The following is a 21556-nucleotide window of genomic DNA, read 5'->3' on the forward strand; positions in this document are numbered from 1 at the left end:
AGAGAGTTGTTGCTCTTCTTTTCTTCGATCTCCTGTTGAGTTTGTAGGTGTTCAGAATGGTTTGATCCCTATCCAGCTGAATTCCTGAGAGGAGACGAAATCCAGGTCTCCTACTCCTCCGCCATCTTGCTCCGCCCCCCTGATCCTGATTTTTAAAAAACCTTCCTGTAACGGGTCTAGATTGACACTTCCTTAACATGATAAAACTACACATACATTCATTTTGATGTTAGTATCATAGTGTTGTGTGGTAAAGCCCTAAAAGACAAGTACTTCTGTTCAAGTCAGTAGCAGGTCAAGGGTCTCCATTATCACCAATATTATTTAAAATTATTCCAGAAGTACTAGTTGAAGGAATTAAAATCACGGAATAAGAGGTGCAAATAATGCACCTAAAGAGGAGGCAACTTTTTTATTATTTGCAGATGATATGATGTGATTATACACCTTGGAAACCCCATGGGAATTAAATAAAATCTTATTTAAAAGTTGGGGCGCCTGGGTGGCTCAGTCGGTTGAGTATCTGACTCTTGATCTTGGCTCAGCGCAGGTCTTGATCTCAAGGTCGTGAGTTCAAGCCCCACATCGGGCTTTGGTTTGGGCATAGAACCCACTTAAAAAAAAAATCTTATTTAAAAGCAAAAGAAGGGGTGCCTGGGTGGCTTAGTCGGTTAAGTGTCTGCCTTCAGGTCAGGTCATGACCCCAGAGTCCTGGGATTGAGCCCCACATAAGGCTCCTTGCTCAGTGGGGAGTCTGCTTCTCCCTCCTCCCCTCCCCCAACTCGTGCTCTCTCTCACTCTCTCTTTCTCTCTCTCTCGAATAAATAAATAAAATTAAAAAAATAAATAAAAGCAAAAGAAATAGGTGGCCACTTAATGAAAAAAAAATTAACAGCTTTTAACCAAACCGAAAACAGAAGGAGAAAAGGGGAGACAGCATTCTTTTTATTTATTCAACACATTTTTCTTGAGGGATTCCTTTGTGCCAAGCCCTGGGGCCCCAGCTATGATCAAACAGGTCCTCATTCTGCAATACCTGCCTTGTAATTAGAGGAGATAGACAATACATAAGCAAGCAAAGAAGTAAATAGACAAATCAGACTTTTCAGACAGCGGTAAGTGCTGTGAAGGAATCCAGGAGAAGGATGGGATAATAGAATTAGGGACAGTGACAGAGGAAGGTGTCCCCTATGAGGTGGAATGTGAGCTGACACATGAAGGAAGAGAAGAAGCTGGTCATGCAAAGAGCTAGGGAAGGAAATGCAAGAGGAGGAAGGGAAGGAGCTGTAGGCAAAGAGCTCCCAGGGTTTGAGAGACAGGATAGATGCAGCACGGTGAGGAAGGGGCTCAGAGCCGGAGCACGCAGGACACCTTCAGGACGCCATTGAAGCACGGGCTTTCAGGAGAGTATCAGTGATGTCATTCAGTGCTCCCTTGAGAAGTTGACTCTGGCTGCTATGTAGAGAATGGATGGCAGGAGGTATGGGTGGAAAGAGAATAATCTTCCACCCAGATGAGAGGAGCTGGCGGTGGGTTGGTGACAGGGACACGCGCGTAGCTTTGCCATATATTTCAGATGCAGAAAGAATTGCCAGTACTTGTGAACAGATTGATGTGGAGAATGAGTAGGAGGAGAAATCAGGGTGTAATTCAAAGATCCCATTCACAACAGAAAACAAACAAAACATGAGATGTCTAAAAATAAATTACACAAGAAATGTCCAAAACCTATGTGAAGAAAACTATAAAAAATCTGCTGAGGGACTACAGCAAAAAGGGAAAAAGGATTTGCATAATGGAGAAACAATTTTGTTCTCCCAGAGGGTATCAGTGCAATCTTAACAAAAGTTGTTTTGTTTTTTTTTTTAATATGACAGAATGATACCAAAGTTCATCTGAAGGAAAAAACATTTATTTGGGAATAACCACTACATTTGGGGGGAAAATAAAGGGCAGTGACAGAAAAGGTCTCTACCAGCTTCAAAAACGTGAATAAAGCCACACTGAGGAAAACAGGGAGATCCTGCAGGTAGAGGAATAGACGAGCACATGAAAGGACCGAATGGCCAGTCAAGGAATTGACCCAAATATATCTGCACATTTTCTATATCATAAACCTGGCATAACCATGATGAAAATTTGGATTATTAAATACTCATTGTTAGGCTAGTTAACTAGGCCTTTGAAAAAATAAAGCCAGATCTCTATTCTGCTTTCGACAAAAAGAAATTCAAATGGACTAAAGCTATAAAGGGGAAAAGGTGAATACCTTTAAATTAAATAACTTTAATTTAAGTTAAATTTTAAACTTTAATCTCAGTTAAAGTTTAAAATATAATTGAACTCATAGAATTCTGTGGGTTTATATCCCATCTATTTGCTCGCAACTTCCAAAAGATATCTCCAGCCAAATATTTCCACATCGTTGTGGGTTGAATTGTGTCCGTCCAAAACTATGGTGCAGCCCTAACCCCTGGAATCTGTGAACATGACCATATTTGGAAATAGGGTCTTTGCAGATGTCATCAAGTGGCGGTGAGGTCATCTGGATGAGGGTTGGCTCTAATTCAGTGACTGGTGTCCTTACGAAGAGAAGAAAATGCAGTCGCAGTCATCGGCAAGGAAAGGCAGCCGTGCAAAAGCAGAAGCAGAATGATAGTGAGGAAACTACAAACTAAGGCATGCCAAGACTTGCTGGAAGCCTCCAGAAGAAGCTAAAGACATGGAACGATTTCTTCTCTGGAACCTCAGAAGGCATGTGGCCTTGCTGACACCTTGACTGCTAACTTCTGGCCTCTAGAACTGCAAGAGAATACATTTCTGCTGTTTTCAGCCACCTGGTTTGTTGTAATTTGTTATAGCAGCCCTAGGAAACTGATGCACCCATCGATGTCTAGTATTAGGGCGTACCGAGCTTTGTTAAAATGAAACTTATCTGCATAAATAAAACATCGGAAATAACATACATCCAACAGTAACAGTGGCTAACTCTGGAGGGTGGGAATAAAGGGGACTTTAGCTTTATATGTACTTGTATGGTCTGATTATTTTGCAAGCTGCATGTATTTTTTTTTTTTAGTAGGAAGAGATTTTTCAGAGAAAAGCCTGCCACAATGCCATGAATGGAATCCAAAAATTCAACTGTGTAAAAAGGAAAGGTCATGTTGGTGGGGGATTAATAGACCAGGATGGACATGAGCAGCTAGCCAGCTAAGAGTTCTGGGTGTCCAGCTGCTCATTCCAAGCCCAACTTGGTCCCAGCCGGGCCTTGTTGCCGTGATGGTGGTTGTCTGGATATGTTGCTTAAATATCCGTGGGGCTGATTTAAAGGCTTGGGCTGGCTGGGATTCCTGGAATAATGGCTCCATTCCTGGAATCTCCCAGTTAGTTAGCACCTGTTTCATGCATCCAACTGGGCAGACTGAGCCTGAGGACCTCAGCGGACACAGAGACCCAGACTCTACCTCTCTCCTTCCCAAACTTCACTTCCTACCATTGCCCATTGGCTTGGCTCCCTGATCCCTCCACTCCTCTCTCTGAAGCCACAGGTGCCAGAGCCTTAAGAACCTCAGCCTATCCCCTTTGGGAAGTTGGAATGCCTAAAAGTCAGGAACCAACAGCCAATCTCAATACATATCTGAGTTTGAACTTTGACAGGATATACTAAGGAAGTGTGTGTACTGTGTTATATATTATACCATGACTTGGATAAAGAATAATATAAAATAATAGGAAATTATTGTGTCTCATATGATTCTAAGCCCCAGTCCCACCATCTTAATATTTTAGGATTCTTGTTTTAGACTCACTTTTCTTTTTTTTTTTAAGATTTTATTTATTTATTTGGCAGGAGAGAGAGACAGTGAGAGCAGGAACACAAGCAGGGGGAGTGGGAGAGGGAGAAGCTGGTTTCCTGCTGAGCATGGAGCCCGATGTGGGGCTCAATCCCAGGACCCTGGGATCATGACCCAAGCCGAAGGTAGCTGCTTAACTGACTGAGCCACCCAGGCACCCCTACACTCACTTTTCACAAATCATTGGTTATTAACTGGATTAATTCTACTGGATTACCATTTGCCTTATATGCTCAATACTTTACCATTTGAATTTTTTTGGTCAGTTTGTATATACATACATATATACACATATATATGTATATATATACACACGATATATATGTGTATATATGTATGTATATATATTTTATATATATGTATTTTTTATATACATATATAATGTATATATAGATATGTATGTATACATTTTTTATATGTATGTCTATATATTTATATATACATATATATAAAAGTATATGTATGTGTATATATATTTCATATATATGTATATGTGTGTGTATATATATATATAAATAAATACAATCTCATGTTCCAGAATTTTTTGTTTATCTATTTCAGTTTTGTTGTACACACACCTTACATTGAGCCAGTCAGCGGCGTCCGATAGATGATACGCTAATAGGTTTGGATAAGTTTTCAACCTACTATAATTAGTCTTAAGTAACTGACCGTCCAACCGCCCCTCAACAGCAGCAGAATAAAGGGTGTTTCTTTAATGTGCCACTTTGGGCTACCTAAAATCCTGAGAATTCCAACTGCTGATAACTCACTCTTCTTCTGATGGAAATACCAGTTTTGTAAAGCTCTGTGAATGCTTTCCCGCCACAGTTTCCCACCCCATTTTATTTCACATAGCAGGTTCTCTGGAATCTTCTCCACCCCCAGAAACCTAAGGTCATTTGTGCTGGTGAATTTTATGTGTCAATCTGACTGGGCCATGGGATGACCAGAGAGCTGGTAAGACATCATTTCTGGGTGTGTCTGGGAGGTTGTTTCTGGATGTGATTAGCATTTGAATTAGCGAACTGGCTACAGCAGATGGCCTTCCCCAGTGTGGGGTGGCATCATCCAATCCATTGAGGGCCCGAAGGGAACAAAAAGGTGGCGGGAGAATTCACGCTGTCTGCCTGAGAGCTTGAGCTGGGACATCCGTGTCTCCTGCCCTCAGACTGGGCCTCACACCGTGGGCTTCCCTTGTTGCCAGGCCTTCAGACTCAGCCTTGGAGCTACGTCATCGGCTTTCCTGGGTCTCCAGCTTGCAGATGGCAGATCGTGGGACTTCCCGGCCTCCACCTTGCATGAGTCAATTCCTCATGATATACATATGTATCTTCCAGCGGGTCTGTTTCTCTGGAGAACCCTGACTGATACACCATTCCACAGCTACGGGTCCAATCCTTCCTACAACGTTCAAGCATTCCAACACTTCTCAGCCTTTCCATGTAGTCTTTGAACAAAAAGGGGCCAGAAATACTGGTTCCACCCTTCACCAGGCCAACTTGAGTGTCAAAGCCAAGTCAGAATCCCCAGAGCATCTTCCGAAGCTGAGGTAGGCGCAAGGCAAAGACTGGAAAGCCCATCCTGCCCCGAGAACACGCAGAGTCCCCAACAGACAGCCAGTTCTCTAACAGAGGGGGGATAGGAGGGAGAGACTGCATTTATTAACCGTCCCCTTGGCCTGCTGCTGCCTGACTTCCTCTGGGCTCACCAGACGTGGTTTAGGCGCCAGGCATATATGCATGCATGCTGCCATTTGCATGTCTGAGTTAAAGTGGATTTAATTAGGAGGGCTTACCTCAAATAAATGCTTAAATGAATGCTCTGAGCGGTGTAACATTTTTGTCAACTGACTATCGCAGTGCCTTGTGGCTGAGAAAGGACAGGACGTATGAAGAGTGCAGCCGCTATGAAGTCATGTTTACATGCATTGATGTGCAGGAGGAAGAGAAAATGGGACTGGGGTCGAGTGAACTCCTGTAGGATAAATAGAGATAAATAATTCAGATTCTCATTATAATAGAGGCATATAGCTCTGGTGCATGGGAGCGCCCTGCCTTTGTGTGAATTGGTATGCAGTGGCTGTTCAGAAGCTATAGCATGTAATCTAGCATTAATATTAACATAAATCAGAGGCAGGAATTAGCAATATTTCCAAAGTCTTATATAGGATAACTGAATTCACACTATATTGTTTAGTCCTCCTGGGCATTTTAGTAATCGTGTAATAGAAATGTTGAGGTAGTTGAGATATTCTTTATATGACTCTATGAAAGGATCTTAACACAATGTCTTTCGTAGACAGTTTTGATAGAATGTGTTGAACAAAAAGAAATATGCCTATTTTGGTAATATGGGTATGTTTCATTAGCTCAGCCTGCAGCGATACGACATTACATTCTAAAAGGAATACAATTAATAACAATGAGAGATTTTTAGCTCTCAGAGTGTAGCTGGAGGAACCAAGCACGGTGTCAGGGCAATTAAGTGGAGGCCCTGCATTACCTTTGTCTGCACACCCTTAACATCACCCTGTCTCAATGTGTTGAATAGTTATTTCTTGAGCGTTGAATTTGTAATTTATTTTGATGTTTCCTATAATTCAGGCCACCATTGTAAAAAAAAATGATTTTTTCCCCCTCTCCTTTTTATTCAGGTAAGAAAAAAAAAAATCTTTTAAAATAACCGGCTAGAAGAAATGAACATTTCTTTGGATTGGCACAGCAACCACTTTTTCTTCTATAAGGGAAATGACTGCAAGGAAGATGTACCGAGTACCCACTGGGGACGAACCAGGATGGAGCGGCCCTCTTGGTACCAGCAGCAAAGTCGAGAAACACTTTAGAAGCAGGTAGAGTCCGTGCCTTATATAACAGCAATCCGGGGGAAAAAAGTTGCACTTTGAGACGATTAAAATAATCAGCTAGGATATTATTTTATTCAGTGTTAACCTTTATGTTTTATGTTAAATGACAGTGAAGGTTCTGGAACACGGTGATTCCCCAGAGTCTCGGTAGCTGAGATTTCTTTTATTTCTAAAGAGGTTTCATTTCACTCTGCAATGCTGAAACCGCTCTTGGCTCCATTCACTGGTCAGTTTTAATAGGCATAGCAAAAGATAAAATGCTTTGAAACATGAAAACTCTGGTTTTTAAAAACAGACGCTGAAGAGGCTGGTTTAAAATCCCATTTCTGTGCGTCCTGTCTGCTTCAAGCTTTCGGAGTCACGGCTCTGTTTGGGCAAGGGGGGGAGCTTGCAGGTAATTGGTGCTGAGGAGAGAGTGCGGGAAGAGGCAGAGAGAGAGAGAGAGAGTGAGAGAGGGAGACAGACCCCCACCGATCATTCTCGCTGCCCCAAATTTATCCTGACGGACTTTTCTTGGCGAACATCTACAGTCTGTAAGCAGGTGTCTAGAAATCCTGCTGCTGAGTCTAAGCCTTGGGGGGATTAATACGCAACTCCATTTCCACTCATGAGTAATGTATTAAAATTTTGTAGCTAATAAATTCTTAATCTGAGCGGCTCCAGGTTATTTCTTACTTACACAGCGGCTTGGTTAATGTAACACCAACCTGGCCGAGGCTCCGGCTACCCGTGATTCTCTCGTGCTGTTTTCCCAAGGCTTCCGAACGCAGTCGGCCGGAGCGCCGACTCCCCCTTCCTGTGACCACTGCTTAGGTCCTGCATATATGCAGAAGCACACGCCTCTTCAGACAATTAAATCACACCAAACTGCTCGGGGACTGCAGACCTGCGAGCGTTATGTGAGCAGTCCCCCTCCCCGGCTAAGTATTATTGACAAATCCATCAAGGGCAGTGATGCATTGGTTTCCACCTTACCTAGAAGGACACTAGGGCAACGGTGACATGCTGTCACCGTGGTAACTGCAGCCGAAGTGAACAGCCTGTTAGGATAGGTGACCTCTCCTGGCACAGCGCCTAGAGATGGAGCACTCGCCTGGCTGCCATGTCATGGGGACCCCAAGGAGCGGCCCAGTGCCCTCAGATTGATTCATTAGGCCCTAAACGTATCGATCGCTCCAATTTGCAGGAATTTATTATATTGATATTGGACTGATTAACATTTTGTGCCAGACTGGTTCGATATGTGCTTGTAACAGCTTTTAATGATTAATTGACTTTTATGATTCCATCTCAGGGCTGTCAGTGAGCTGTGAACTGTGGGCAGGCTCGCTTCTGGGCTGTCTCTCAAGTGGCACAGGGCAGTGATTGAATACCTCGGAAATTAGTGTCCTTGCTGTCTCATTTTATGAAAGATAAATGCTATGACATTTAACGCAGACCTTAATTTAGAACAGAACTAAGCAGATCATTTTGCAATTTAATCATAAACAGGTAAATATCAAAACTTGTTTAGCATTTTATAAGTAAAGCACACAGAAAACAGAGGCAAAGCAGAGCAGGCGACCGGGAAGCCAGCAAAAGGCAAAATAAAATCATATGGGCTGGAGCTGCGCGGCATTTTAATAATCACGTAATTTATGGGGACCAACATCCGAGCCCATTTTTCAGCCCAGAATATACTGCTCTCATTCACTCAGTGGTGAGCCCAGGGCGTGCTGTTTGGCCCGGGCTGAAAAGTTAGCATTTACCTTCCTGGCCGCCGGCGGCCCTGCAATATTGCCTGGTGAGTCGAGGAAAACGTGCTGACTGATGTGTCACAAAAGCAAATAACAGACTAAGGGACAGGCTCTGGTTGAATATGTGCCCCTGACATGCAATAAGGGGAATATCACATTCGGCATGGTTTATGTGTTACCTAAAACAACCATAAACATTTTGAAAAGGCAGCCCGGGAAGATGAGATTTTATTGTGCTCTCTAACAACAGAGAGAGAGGAGCGCGCAGGCTGGGGGCTGCCAACTCACACCTTCTCGCATTCATATTTAAAGCATATTTCCTTCCTTTCATTTTAATTAAAAGACTTAAGTTAGGGAGAAACTGTCTAAACATCACGTCAAATTATTCATGTTTGTACATATAAGGAATAAAATAAAATGGTTCTGTGCACGGTTCTTTCTTCTTTTCCCCAACCCGTATTTTTCTATCAAGTGGCGCGGAGAGGAAGGACACTTCTACCTGACATGCAGTCGGCAGCTGCTAACGTGTGACCCGACATAGGCCGTATACATATTTTGTGGCCCTCTTCTGAGATACGCTCAAACCCCAGCGTTGTTATTTGACCCACCCTTCTTGCCAGTGAGAGACATAGGGGGTCAGGGGCCAGGCACTGTATAGACACCAGGAAGTGCATCTTGTTGCTCTGTTCGCTTCCGGCCAAGGCCAAGGCCATCCCTCATCCTGACCTTGCAGACAGACTACCTGACATCATTTCCACTTGTGCGCGGAGCTGTGGTTTTATTTCCTGATTCTTTTATCTGATGGAAAACAGAGCTTAACTGGGCTTCGTGATACGTGCGTATCTGCACACACACCCATACGGGCAATCTTTCACGTATGTTCTTCACCTCCGTGGTCTGGAGCGCCCTCGCTTCACTGTCTGTCCCAAATTCTGAGCCTTGCTTGTCATCAGTGGCCGTGGGCTATGCGTGGCCTCGCGATCCCCCTGTTCAGTGCCCCAAGTGCAGACAGGACCAGAGCATGGGAAAACCTCAAAGGGCCTCTCTCCTGTTTGGAAATTGAGAAAGCAGAAACATAATTGCTTTTGTTGGATCACAGTCCTGAATAACAAAAGACGTTTTAAACATCTGCCCTTCCTTTGATTGGCTTTACGTCTTCTCTCTTTTTTGGCTACTGTTCATTATTCTGCATTATATTCATTACCAAGAAATCTTTTCCAAGCCAGTATTTTCATATGCTGAAGGACGACTTGGATTTGGGGTATTTAATCCGATCCAGCCCCACACAAACTCATAATAGACTATGACACACCACATATAGATAAATTCTATAGTGAGGGCTGTGTTTCGTGCTTACGGATCTGGTTCTCTCCATTGTGCCAGAAATACCGTATCCTCAGGCACGGGGGGGGGGAATGGATCTCTTTCCAGTTTCTCCCTTTTATTGCAAAGGGGGGAAAGCAAGAATCTGGTGCTGTCCCAAAGCCCTGCTCTGGGTTCGTGCTATCGTGCTCCGTAGCGGGGTTTCCTCCGAGTGTGTAAACACACACACACGCCCAGGCACACACTTCAATACCTCTGATCCGTCACTTGTGTCGGTTCTGCCAATCCCCCTCCATCAGGGAGGGGTTTGTCCTTTTGGTGTCACGTCGGCATCATATGCTCACTATGCTTCTCAAATTAGAACTCAGATTTCTTAACTTGGTCGAAACCCACTGGTTTCATCTGACTTCCATTCGTTCCACAAGGAGAATTTGCAGGAGCCGCTCACTACGCCCTTACCTCTTTCCTTCCAATCACTAATCGAATAACTTTCTGTGTCTATTTTATCTTCTGTTTCTGCTGTCAGATACCTGTCATACTATTAGCAGGAATTCCATGAAAAATTTAACAGGAAAAAAAAATGTTGATTCCCCCACGTGGACTACTGGAATACATTCTCTCCACATCCTGTAGTTATTAGCCTTCAAAATGCTTACCTTTTAGTGAGCATTTTAACTCAGGCAAAGGAAGGTACAAGAAGTGTGGGCAATGGTCTTATGCTAAAATCTAACAGCTAAGTAAAATATTCACAAGTAGAACACATTCAAAGTTTCTTATTTAAAAACACACACACACACACACATACATTTTCTCCTCCCTACATTTTATTAGTGAGAGTTACCAAAGAACCACGAGGGTATGCTTTCCTTCACAGTCATGCAATTTGCAAACAACCTGTATTAGACATGTAATAGAAATTCTAGTATTTTACATTTTTGATACTAGAATTTCAACGAGGTATTGACATTTTACTTAGCAATCATTGCCTTTAAAATTGACGGCCCAATCCATCACAGTTGTATGAAGATTTATTGTTTTACTCTATTCTGTAATCGTATTTGTGTGTCTCTCACGTAGGTCAACAGCACCCCCAGTGAAAGGTGCACATGTAGGCATATGTTTACTTCGTGTGTCAGTCAGTCTGGGCCACTATGACGAAGTCCCCTAGACTGGGGGGCTTATAAACAATAGGAATTTCTTTCTCACAGGAGGCTGAAAGTCTGCCGTCAGCATGCATGCTCGGTCGGGTTCTGGTGAGGGCCCCCTTCCATGCTGTAGACGGCCAACTTCCTGTTCTCCCATATGGTGGAAAGAGAGTGACCCAGCTCTCTGTCCTCTTCCTGGAAGGGTACTAATCCCAACCATGAGGGCTCCATCCTCATGACCTAATTAATGATCTCCCAAAGGCCCCACCTCCAAACGTCATCACATTGGGGACTGGATTTCAATGTCAGAATCTGGGGACAAGGGGACACAAACATTCAGTCCACGGCACTAAGGAAAACATACTTTTTCCTGACATAGTTCAGTCGGATTTTTAAATCTAGCTAAGTGTAGCTCTTCATCCTCAGAAGGCCTCAAGAGGGAAGCCTTTGTCCGCTTCCATGTTTTGCTGTCTGAAGGGACCCTGAAAATGTCAGTACACGTGCAGTGTGGCTGAATGTCTGCACATTTGGTTGAGACGCATACAGAACACGGGTTTGAGGTGACGTTGCAATTTTTATCTATGTGTTTTGGTGGTGTGCAGACAAAAAGACCCACTTCTGAAATGTCACTGACCAACCCTCTGCTCCTCGCTAGCGCCAGGGCCTGCTTTGCCTGAGGCCCCAGAACATCTGGTCACCTCCATGGTTGGCAGGGCCAGGCCACCCCGGCTCTGTGTTAGTTCTGGCCTTCCGAGGGAGTTTGTGGGTTGACGTGTGGCACTGTGGGTCAGTTTGGTGGCTGTGTGGTGGCTTGCCCCCTCGGCCGCCCCCCACCTTCTCCCTCTTCCAGGTGGGAAAGTAGGAACGGGTGAGCAAAGGGGGAGTTGAGGTGCCCCTTTTTTGTGCCTCTCTCAGGTGCATCTCCACGAAAATGAAATAATCCTAAGCGTCCTTTCTTTCAGCCATGAGTCCCGTCAGCCCTAAGTGCTCCGGCAGCCTTGTCGTCCCCCTGTGGCTCTCATCTGGAGTTTCTGACATAGGGATGCTGGAATGGGAATGGCAAGCTTGTAAGGAGAAAGGAAGAAATGGGAACATTGAGTCCAAAGCAGAGGTAGGTCTGGCCCTCAGAGAAGGGTGGCCACCAGCCAGAGTCCAGGGCGCCTGACACCTGCACTCCAGCGAGCCAGTTCGGTCGCCCAGCTTTCGTGGCCTGAGATGATGCCCGAGGGGTGAGCCCCTCAGAATTCTACCCAAGTCCATCTTCGTGGAAACAGGCCTCCTTCTAGGAGGTTTTGGGCACAGATCCGTTTCCAGGAGGACGTGAGGGGGGGAGGGGGGAGGCAAGAGCAGAGCACCAAGATCAAAGTGAGCAGAGGGGCTGGGGAAGAAATGGACCTTTAACTGGGTCTTGGCTGTAAGCTGGGCTCTGTGCCAGATGATTTGCCGACATCCATGTTTCCCGCGGTGTGCTTCTTGTGTCGCTGATGGATGAGCTGGAAAGGTAATCAAAAAATTAAGTAAAATACAGTTAATACAGAGATGTGGGGAGAATGATGCAGGTGTTATATAATTGGCTGAACGTCGAGAGCCACTACCTTAGCTCCTGTCATCATCAAAGCTGGTGGCATCCAGGAGTCTTTGACTTGGGATCATAGGGGAATCTTCAGTCCAGCAGGAATCCAATCCCATCTGGCCTCGGGCCCACATTTTTGGACTATACTGTGCCACCTGGGCAATACCCAGACTGGGAAGAGCAGATGTCATGGGTGTGCAGGTGATGGGGACCAGCATTCCCACGAGACACAGGGCTGAGGCAGCAGGATGAATTCAGAGACTCCCTACCCAGTCGTTTTGGGGTCTGGCATGAGGACTGGGGAGGACTGAGCCACATACAGCCAGACTATCCCAAGTCCTTAGGTCACTGACGTCCTGCCTGCTTCACTGCATAGCAGCCTGTGACTTGTTCTTGCCTTACTCTTGGAACAGACTCTTGCCTTGGCTTTAGGGTTCCTGTTCCCAGCTGTCCAGTCTTCCTAATGCTGACTGTCCATCTACCAAGCTCTCCTGTGCTGAAAGCCAGCATCCCTGATAATCCGTCCTAGCCACCTATCTGCCAGAAGACACTGAGCTGCCTGCCTACCTATAGGTCAGGGCCGGCCCCCTGGAGACTGTTCTGGAAGCTTCCTAGAGATGCATCCATACTCCCCAAGATTATCTGGCCTTCAGCCCTGTGTCCTGGGTCAGAGGTTTCACTGCCTGGCGAGTGCCGTTTCTGACACGGCAACCCTATATGGTTACGAAAATGCTCAAGACCCCCGAATGGACAAGCTTTCCCTCCAATGTGTTTATCCAATGGATCCAACCTTTGCCTCTGAGGTTAAAAGGAAGTGGGAATTGACATGAAGAGTGGCAGGAGCCGAGTAGCAGAATTTCTCATTTGAGTTTGTTTATCTCCTGTGGCTCTGCAGCTTTTCCCTGGGTTTGGATATCTGGGAATAAATTCTTCAAATTGCATGTTAATTATCACGTTTGTGGCTTCCGTAGTATCAGACATTTGCAGGAAATATTACAGTTATAATTTCCAGATTAATAAAACTGAAGACAAAGTTGACCCAGTGGACATAATTTACTGTACTTTTCAGAAAGCCTCTGATAAGGCCCCTCATAAAAGGCTATTAAGGAAAATAAACAACCATAAGGCAGAGAGTAAAATCCTATAAATTACAGCATCCGAAGGAACTAAACCAAGTGAAGGGATTCACAGTGACCTGGTTGTACGTATTGTGTTATCGAAAATGCATGGGCAATTGGTAGTGAAGAAATAAAACAAAACTAAACTAAGCAAAACAGAAAAACAACCTTGAATTTCCACTGAGTCTGATTGGCTTTGAAATTGTCAGACCCTGTAGAGAAATAAACAAAACAGAGGCTCTGAGAAGAGCTCGGTACAGAGGTGCGTGTGAAATAAGAAAGATGCCTGAGGGATGGGGCCAGGGGAAAAAGGGTGCAGACACACACACACACACACACCGTGAAATATCTGTTGTCTGTTCTGTTCTGTGCTGGTAGGTTTACTTATTAGGATTTTTTGGTAACACTCTAGATAAAGTCCCTCCAGAAAATAGCATTAACAGAAAAAGAAAAGAGCATCTTTGGGTGTAAAGATGAGCACAGGCACAGAAAAAAGAAAACCTGAGGCCCACAAACAGACTAAATAGCCCTGGGGGAGGTGCGGGAGCCTCCACGCCCCTGATCCTGCACACACCTGGCGGGGGCCGGGGGGTGTTGCTGAGGCAGAGTCTCTAGGAGGACACAAGATAAGGCTGGCCCCCATCCAGCTCGTCTACTGTGGTAGGACTTTTGGAACCATGTCTCCGTAGATGTTTTAGACAGTCTGCTTCTTACTGAAATGGCCAGATGTCCTCTGTGTTAATTCTGCCAGCTACCCAGCCAGCGCCTTGGAGCACCTGGATCAGGAAGTAACCAAAGGACTGAGCAGGACGAACACCCCTTCCTTGCCCCACATGGAGGCAGATCCAGCTGGTGGCCAACAGAGTGCAGGAGAGGAGGTGGGAGCGGCCCTATGAGCTCTGTGACCAGACAGCTCTCCAGAACTCACCATTTGGGTTTTCTTCACCTGAAGGTGGAAAATCTTGTTTCATGTGTTTCACAAAAGAGACGGGAAAAAGTAAATTAATCTCTTCCTAGTGGGACGTGAAAGCTCTTTTAAAAGTTAAATCCTTTGATTAAAACAATGTGACAGGATGGTAAATGCAGAGAAGGGTGTCTATGTAGAATTTTATTATCTAATAACAATGCTTAACATGTATTGAGTGCTCTCTGTGGACCAGGTAGGGCTAGTGTGCTGTACATATCCGATCCCATTAAAACGTCAGAGATTTCCCCAAAATTCCATTGTACACACAAGGATGATGAGGCATAGAAAAGCTGAGGAATGGCCCCAAGGCCATGGAGTTAACTGGCAGAGGCAGAATCCCAACTCGATAGTCAGCTTCCAGAGCCCACCAGGTGACCTACCATCCTCCATAGCAAACATTCAGCATAATCAATATGCTAATACCTATATCCATATAATTTCATATAATATGTCCTATATATCGTATATGTAACTATGCTGTAAGAGCTAACATTATTTAAGCATTTGTAATTTACCTACTTGGTGTAAATTCCTTTCCATGCACATTTTTCAATCTTCATTCAACTTAGTGAAGTGGGTGCAATTATCATTATTGAAAGCTGTGCAGACAGTCTGTTTGGATAAATCTGGCCCAAAACATTTTCTTTTCCCTAGCTGGAAGGTCAACCATTTTCTCGTGCGGCTCACCCAGAGACGACTTGATTTCCCCATGTGGTCATACCCCAGCAGCTCTGTTTTGGACTTGCTCTGTTTTCTCTACCGCCCAAGGAGCAGGTCTGAGCAGCACTGTCTTGTGGGTTTGGCCCAGGCCTTTTCAGGGTAAAATCCAGAGCCAGAGTGAATGCAAGGGCAAGCCATCCCACTGATGCCATCATAATACCACCCACCGCTGGCGATCATAATAATTTTAGGAGTATTTCCAACTCATCTTTGCCAACATGTGTTCATTCCATTTTCAGAAAGCGAGTGTGAGTGTGGGGACCTGTCACCAAGTACCAGACTCCTGAGCACACTGCTGAGTGACTCAGAGGGCCCTGAAATTCAAGCTGTAACCTGGCACCTCTGTGAGTAGGTGTATACATTGTCCGTTGTCTATAAAACTTAAGTCTTCAGGGCCACCCTCTCCTCACACATTTGTTATTTCCTATGAATAAACATACCATTTAAATGTAATGACCTCAGTCTTATGTGGATGACCAAGCCCTGGATCCGATCACAGAGTGAAGATGACGCTTGCCGGTAAACTTCTCAGAGACAGCTGTCCTCTTCTGTCTTCATTGTCCTCTTCCACTACCTCAGTCTAAATCTTCACAACTGAAGGTATTAAATGCTGAAATGACTCGAAAGGCCCAAATGCTGCAGCTCCTCCCTAATTCCGGCCCTGGCTAAACCAACAAGTGGGAGGAAGCCATCTTGGCACAGTGCAGTTTGTTCTTCCGGTGGCCCTGGGACGTGAGCAGCCGTTTCCCAGTCCCTCCTCTCTCAGAGGGGCCATCTTCACCTAAGACCTGGTGACAAAGTCACAGAGTGAGAACGTTAGAACGTACAGCTCACTCCTCCCAACCTTGCCATTGGATAGGTGAAGAGTCTACCACCCAGCAGCTTACAGAAGGCTCCGGGCACAGTGAGGCGTCCAGCCCAGGGACTCATCTCTTGGCCTAGCAGAGTCCAGATGGCTTTGACCTGAGCAAAGGCATGTACTTCATTCAGTTGCCCAATGGAGAAACGTTGCTGGGGATGATTCTCTTTTTTTTTTTTTTTTTAAAGATTTTATTTATTTATTTGAGACAGAGAGAATGAGAGGGAGGAGGGTCAGAGGGAGAAGCAGACTCCCCGCAGAGCAGGGAGCCCGATGCGGAACTCGATCCCGGGACTCCAGGATCATGACCTGAGCCGAAGGCAGTCGCCTAACCAACTGAGCCACCCAGGCGCCCCGGGATGATTCTCTCTTTACAGCTCAGCTCAGGAATGCTGTGTTCTTCGGTGAGCCATGTGCATAATGTGCTTTAGGCTGTGTCTAAATGATGTATTTCTCCAACCAAAAGTGAAAAATTCAGATGGTTTGTACCATATTTTTGTATATTTAGAAACAGCTGGTTGATTGACTGAATTTTTAATTTTTCACAGAAATGTTTGCTGTTCTGGAGACTGTGCCTTTAAAGTCCTCTGAGGAAAAAAAGATTTATATGAAAGTTTCTTTTTCCACAAATATTTTATACTTCACTGAATGACTATGAACAGAAGTTCAGTGCCTGAGATGATCCTTCCTCCCCTTCCCCACCACCTAAAGGTTTGTTTTCCAAAGTCATGGCCACCCACTCCTGCTTTGGGAATTTGCTCCTAAACCCTTCTTCCCTATTCAGCTGACATCAAACCTTTCTATAACATTTTGGAATTGGCTTTCCAATTGTTGCTACGGTAATTTTGAATAAACAAGCCTGAATATTCTGTCAAAATACTTACGTCACCTGGGCTGCAAAAAATAGGCCATTACCGATCTTCATGCCTTGCACATAATAGACACCCAATAGATATGCATTAGGTATATATATTGGATCAATATTAAATATTAACTAATTTTTGGGAGCGCTTGGGTGGCTCAGTTGGTTAAGTGTCCGACTCTGGGTTTCAGCTCAGGTCATGATCTCAGGGTCCGGGGATGGAGCCTTGCCTCAGGCTCCACACTCAGCAAGGAGTCTGCTTGGGATTCTCTCCCTTTCCCTCTCCCAACCCCTCTGCCCCTCCCTCAGTCTTGAGCGCATGCACACGTGTTCTCTCTCTTTAATAAATAAATAAAATCTTAGAAATAATAAATATTTATTAATTTTTAACAGACTAAGGTATTAACATATAATTACTTGTATATGGTACTATAATATTCATATAAGTCAATATATAATTAATAATATAAAATACATTAAATTGAATCTAATTGCATCCCTCAGGGCTAATATATATAGATAAGTAAAATGATTCAAAAAGCTACAAGACCCTGAATGGAATGGAGCTCACATTTGCTGAATACTTAAGTAGATGCTAAGTATGGTGCTAAATGATCTCATTTAGTCTTCACAAAAACCTAGGGGGTAGAGCCTACTGTCTCCAGCTTTACCCATTGGGAAACGCAAGGCTCAGAGAGGGGAAGGAACTCACCCAAGACTTCACAGCTAGTAGCTGAAGTAGTCTGAAAGTTAGTGGAGACTCTGGTTCTAAAGGCCATGTCTTTACGTCCTAAATGCTCCCTTGACCCAGCCCTTTCACAGGTCTTCAGTATTGATTTGTCCCCTCTTCTGGAGGTTTTACATTAGGTTCCCTTGGCTGGATTAGAAAGCAGTGCTTGGGCCAGGCCTCCAGAAGTCCACGAGGAACCTGCACCCATGTGGCCTGTGAGTAGAAGAGGTGGGACGGGAATCTCTTGGCCTCTTGCACCCTAGGTATTGGATTAACTGGCTGCCCTTGCACACTTGCCAGCACCCAGCAGGTTTGAACTGATGGGATCATAACTTCCCAGAGTAATTTAAAAGGCACAGGATCAGAGGTCACGAGACCTAGTCCAGCCAGAGTGAAGGAAGTGTGAAATATCCAAGTGTCTTATACCAAATACTATTACTTAGAAGTCTTCGGGTGGTAGGGGAGCCTGGGTGGCTCAGGCGGTTAAGCGTCCGACTCTTGATTTCAGCCCAGGTCCTGATCTCAGGGTGGTGGTCATGATCTCAGAGTCGTGGGATCGAGTCCTGAGTTGGGCTCTGCATTCAGCGGGGACTCTGCTTGTCCCTGTCCCTCTGCCCCTCCCCCACAACTCTCTCTCTCAAATAAATAAATAAATAAAGTCTTTAAAGAAGTGTTCGGGTGGTGGCACTTCTTTTCCACAGGGGTGCTTGATGTCACTTACCCATCTCTTGTGAGACTCAGGCTGTTCCTCAGACAGGAGCCGGGCTAATGAAGTCCCTCCTCTCTGATATTTTAGTGTGGTCATGGAGAGGACAGGAAAGGGAGGAATGATAAACCTTGAGATGTGAGAGCCCCGCAAGAGTCAACCACTATTGCAACATGTGCAAGGACAGCCCCTCATAAAGCAGGGAGGGTGCTCGACATAGTGAGGAGGAGAAGTGCTGAGATGACCTGTCTCCTTGTCTTACCTGGACAGGCCACGAAGTTCCAATTTCTTACCTTCCCTTGGGCTTCTGATAAGTTGGTGATTAAAAATCAAAACTCAGGGGCACGTGGGTGGCTCAGTCGGTGGAGCATCTGCCTTTGGCTCAGGATTCCAGGGTCCTGGGATCGAGCCCTGCGTCGGGGCTCCCTACTCAGCAGGGAGTCTGCTTCTCTCTCTTTCCCACCTCCCCCACTTGTGCTCTCTCTCAAATGAATAAATGAAATCTTTAAAAACATCAAAATGTAAATCAAAACTCATGAGAGAAGATGATTTAAAGATGAAAAGTTGACCCTTGTACAAGGTGGGAGTTAGGGGCAGGTGAAAATCCACATATAACTTTTGACTCCTCCAAAACTTAACTATGAATACCTACTATTGGCTGGAAGCATTACCTATCACATAAACAGTTGATTAACACGTATTTTATATGTTATATGTATTATATACTGCATTCTCACAATAGAGTAAGCTAGAGATAAGTATTATTGTTTTTTTTTTTAATATTTTATTTATTTATTTATCTATTTATTTGAGAGAGACGGGGAGAAGCAGAGGGAGAGAATCCCAAGCAGACTCTGCACTGAGCACGGAGCCCCACATGGGGCTCGATCTCATGACCCTGAGACCAGGACCTGAGCTAAAATCAAGAGTCAGGTGCTCAACCGACTGAGCCACCCAGGCGCCCCTAGAGAAAAAAACATGAAGAAAATTATAAGGAAGAGAAAATATATTTACAGTCCCGTATTGTATTTACTGAAAAAAAGTCTGTGTACAAGTGGACCTGTGCAGTTCAAAGCCCTATTGTTCTCAGATCAACTGTATATTTGCTATATATTAGAATTCTCTATTAGTTTGACATTTCCAACCTCTTCCTCACACTAAAGACTTGGCAGTTTTTGTAGAAGTTGTAAACGCATTCAGTTTAGCATGCCTTTCCCTGCTGCTTGCTATGTGTCCTCCTACGGGTCTTGGTACCAGGTAGAGACAGGAAGGTGAGAACGACCGCTTCCTGCTAGGCAGTTTCACCACAATGGGGTCCCTTTCCATGTGGGTCTCGGGTTTAGAAGTGCGATCATCTTGTTAGAGGGGAGGGGTCCCCCGTATGGAAAGGGTCCCGGCCCGCATGACTAGCTATGGGACCTTGGTCCCAGTCCTTTAATTTCTGACTTTCAGTTTTCTCATTTATAAAGCATCCACATATTATTTCTTTTTTGCACGTACATTCGAGATCACGAGTAAAAACAGTAGCACGCTCTCTGGCTCCTAGTAGGTGCTCTTATTATCACAGCTAAGAAAGCGGGGTCCCTCTTACGCTGAGCTCCACACGTATCAAACTGAGCACGGCTTCGACGTATTTATCAGAAGCCGGTTCGGTGTTGTTTTACAGAGCGTTATCAGAATTTGATTAAAGGTTACCAACGAGGACATCTGAAAACAAACATTTCAGGCCTTTGCAGCACTGATGCAAAGAGGATCCTCTCCCTCCCCCCGCCCCCGTGTTTTCAATGGCATAATTTGGGAAGCGCTGACTCAAAGTGTTTGGATCTTCGAGAGGGAGGTGGCATTGGGGGAGAAAAGAGGGAGGTCTCTTCGCCAAGATTTGCAGGTGTTAAATATAAACCCCAAATTGGTTACTGTGACTCTCCTGAGATTGGGGAAGGAAGTGGGTGGGTGGACGGGTGGGTAAGGAGTGGCAGAATCAGGCTGGGAACCAAGGAACTCCATATGATGAGTCTTAACAGATATTCCCTTCATATTTCCTTCCTTCTCCTGGGGGTGGGATTTACATAAGCATTTTCTTGAGTCCAGATCACAAAACCATGCCTTAAAAGACATGTCACTTTGCCTGCCCGTCATCAAGAGGCCGGTACCTTCCAAGATGCAGAAATCCTGGATCAACAACAACAAATGCGCTCGCCGTGTTCTGAAAGCCTTCCAAATCACGGCACGAAAAAGAACGAGGTGATGGCAAACCCCACTGCCGGGCTGGCATCCGAGCTGCCCTTTTAATCAGGAGTGTTGTTAGCCTGCTGCGTAGCTGTTCACACGCGTCCTATTCAAACCCCGCATCAGCTTCGTGATTCCCTGCACAACAGAAAGTGATCCGCTAAGCCTTCCTAATAAACCTTAACCTTTGGAAAAGTGGTTAATGTTTGCCCCCTAAGAGCCTGTAAAAATATGCCCATTTCACACGCATCTCGGGGCTGCCCATGGAAAGACTGAAGGGTGTGCTTTTCAGATGAACGATGTCTTTTTCAAGTGCAGCATTGTTACGAAAGGCATATTATATCTGAAATGGATGCACTTTTGGTAGATAATGAATGATAGCACTTCCTTATTGTTGGTACCCACTCTCCACTCTTATGAAAAGCGGGTGCTGTAGAGCTTTTGCAGTGATCCTACAAAAGAAAAATTTTAGATGATTTAAATACCTGACTGTTCCTAATTGTTATTCAGAATAAAAGGTTGCACTTCTTAAGTGTTCCCCCTTTTAACACTGTTTTTAGTTCCTCCATTTAAAGCCTGAAAATAAAAATTATTTTGCATGTGAATTCAGAGCTAGGTGTTCCTGGGGGCTCTGTCTTGGTGGCTGGAGGCAGGCCCCGGTGTGTGTGTGGGGGGGGGGCGGTCAGGAACACTGTGCATCACCCTCAGAGAAGCACGTGGGCCTGGGGAAGGCCTTGGGGGACCAGGCACTTCGGCCCACATTTCCACATTTACTGGGCATCTATTATGTTCTGGCTGTTTCGAGGCTCTGCAGGGCACTTAACTAATATGAGATTTTTCTGCCTAAATTTCAGGTTTCGCTGGCAAGATA

The sequence above is a fragment of the Leptonychotes weddellii genome, chromosome 10 (assembly GCF_054177405.1).
Source record: "Leptonychotes weddellii isolate Sample4059 chromosome 10, ASM5417740v2, whole genome shotgun sequence".
Taxonomy (NCBI): Eukaryota; Metazoa; Chordata; class Mammalia; order Carnivora; family Phocidae; genus Leptonychotes; species Leptonychotes weddellii.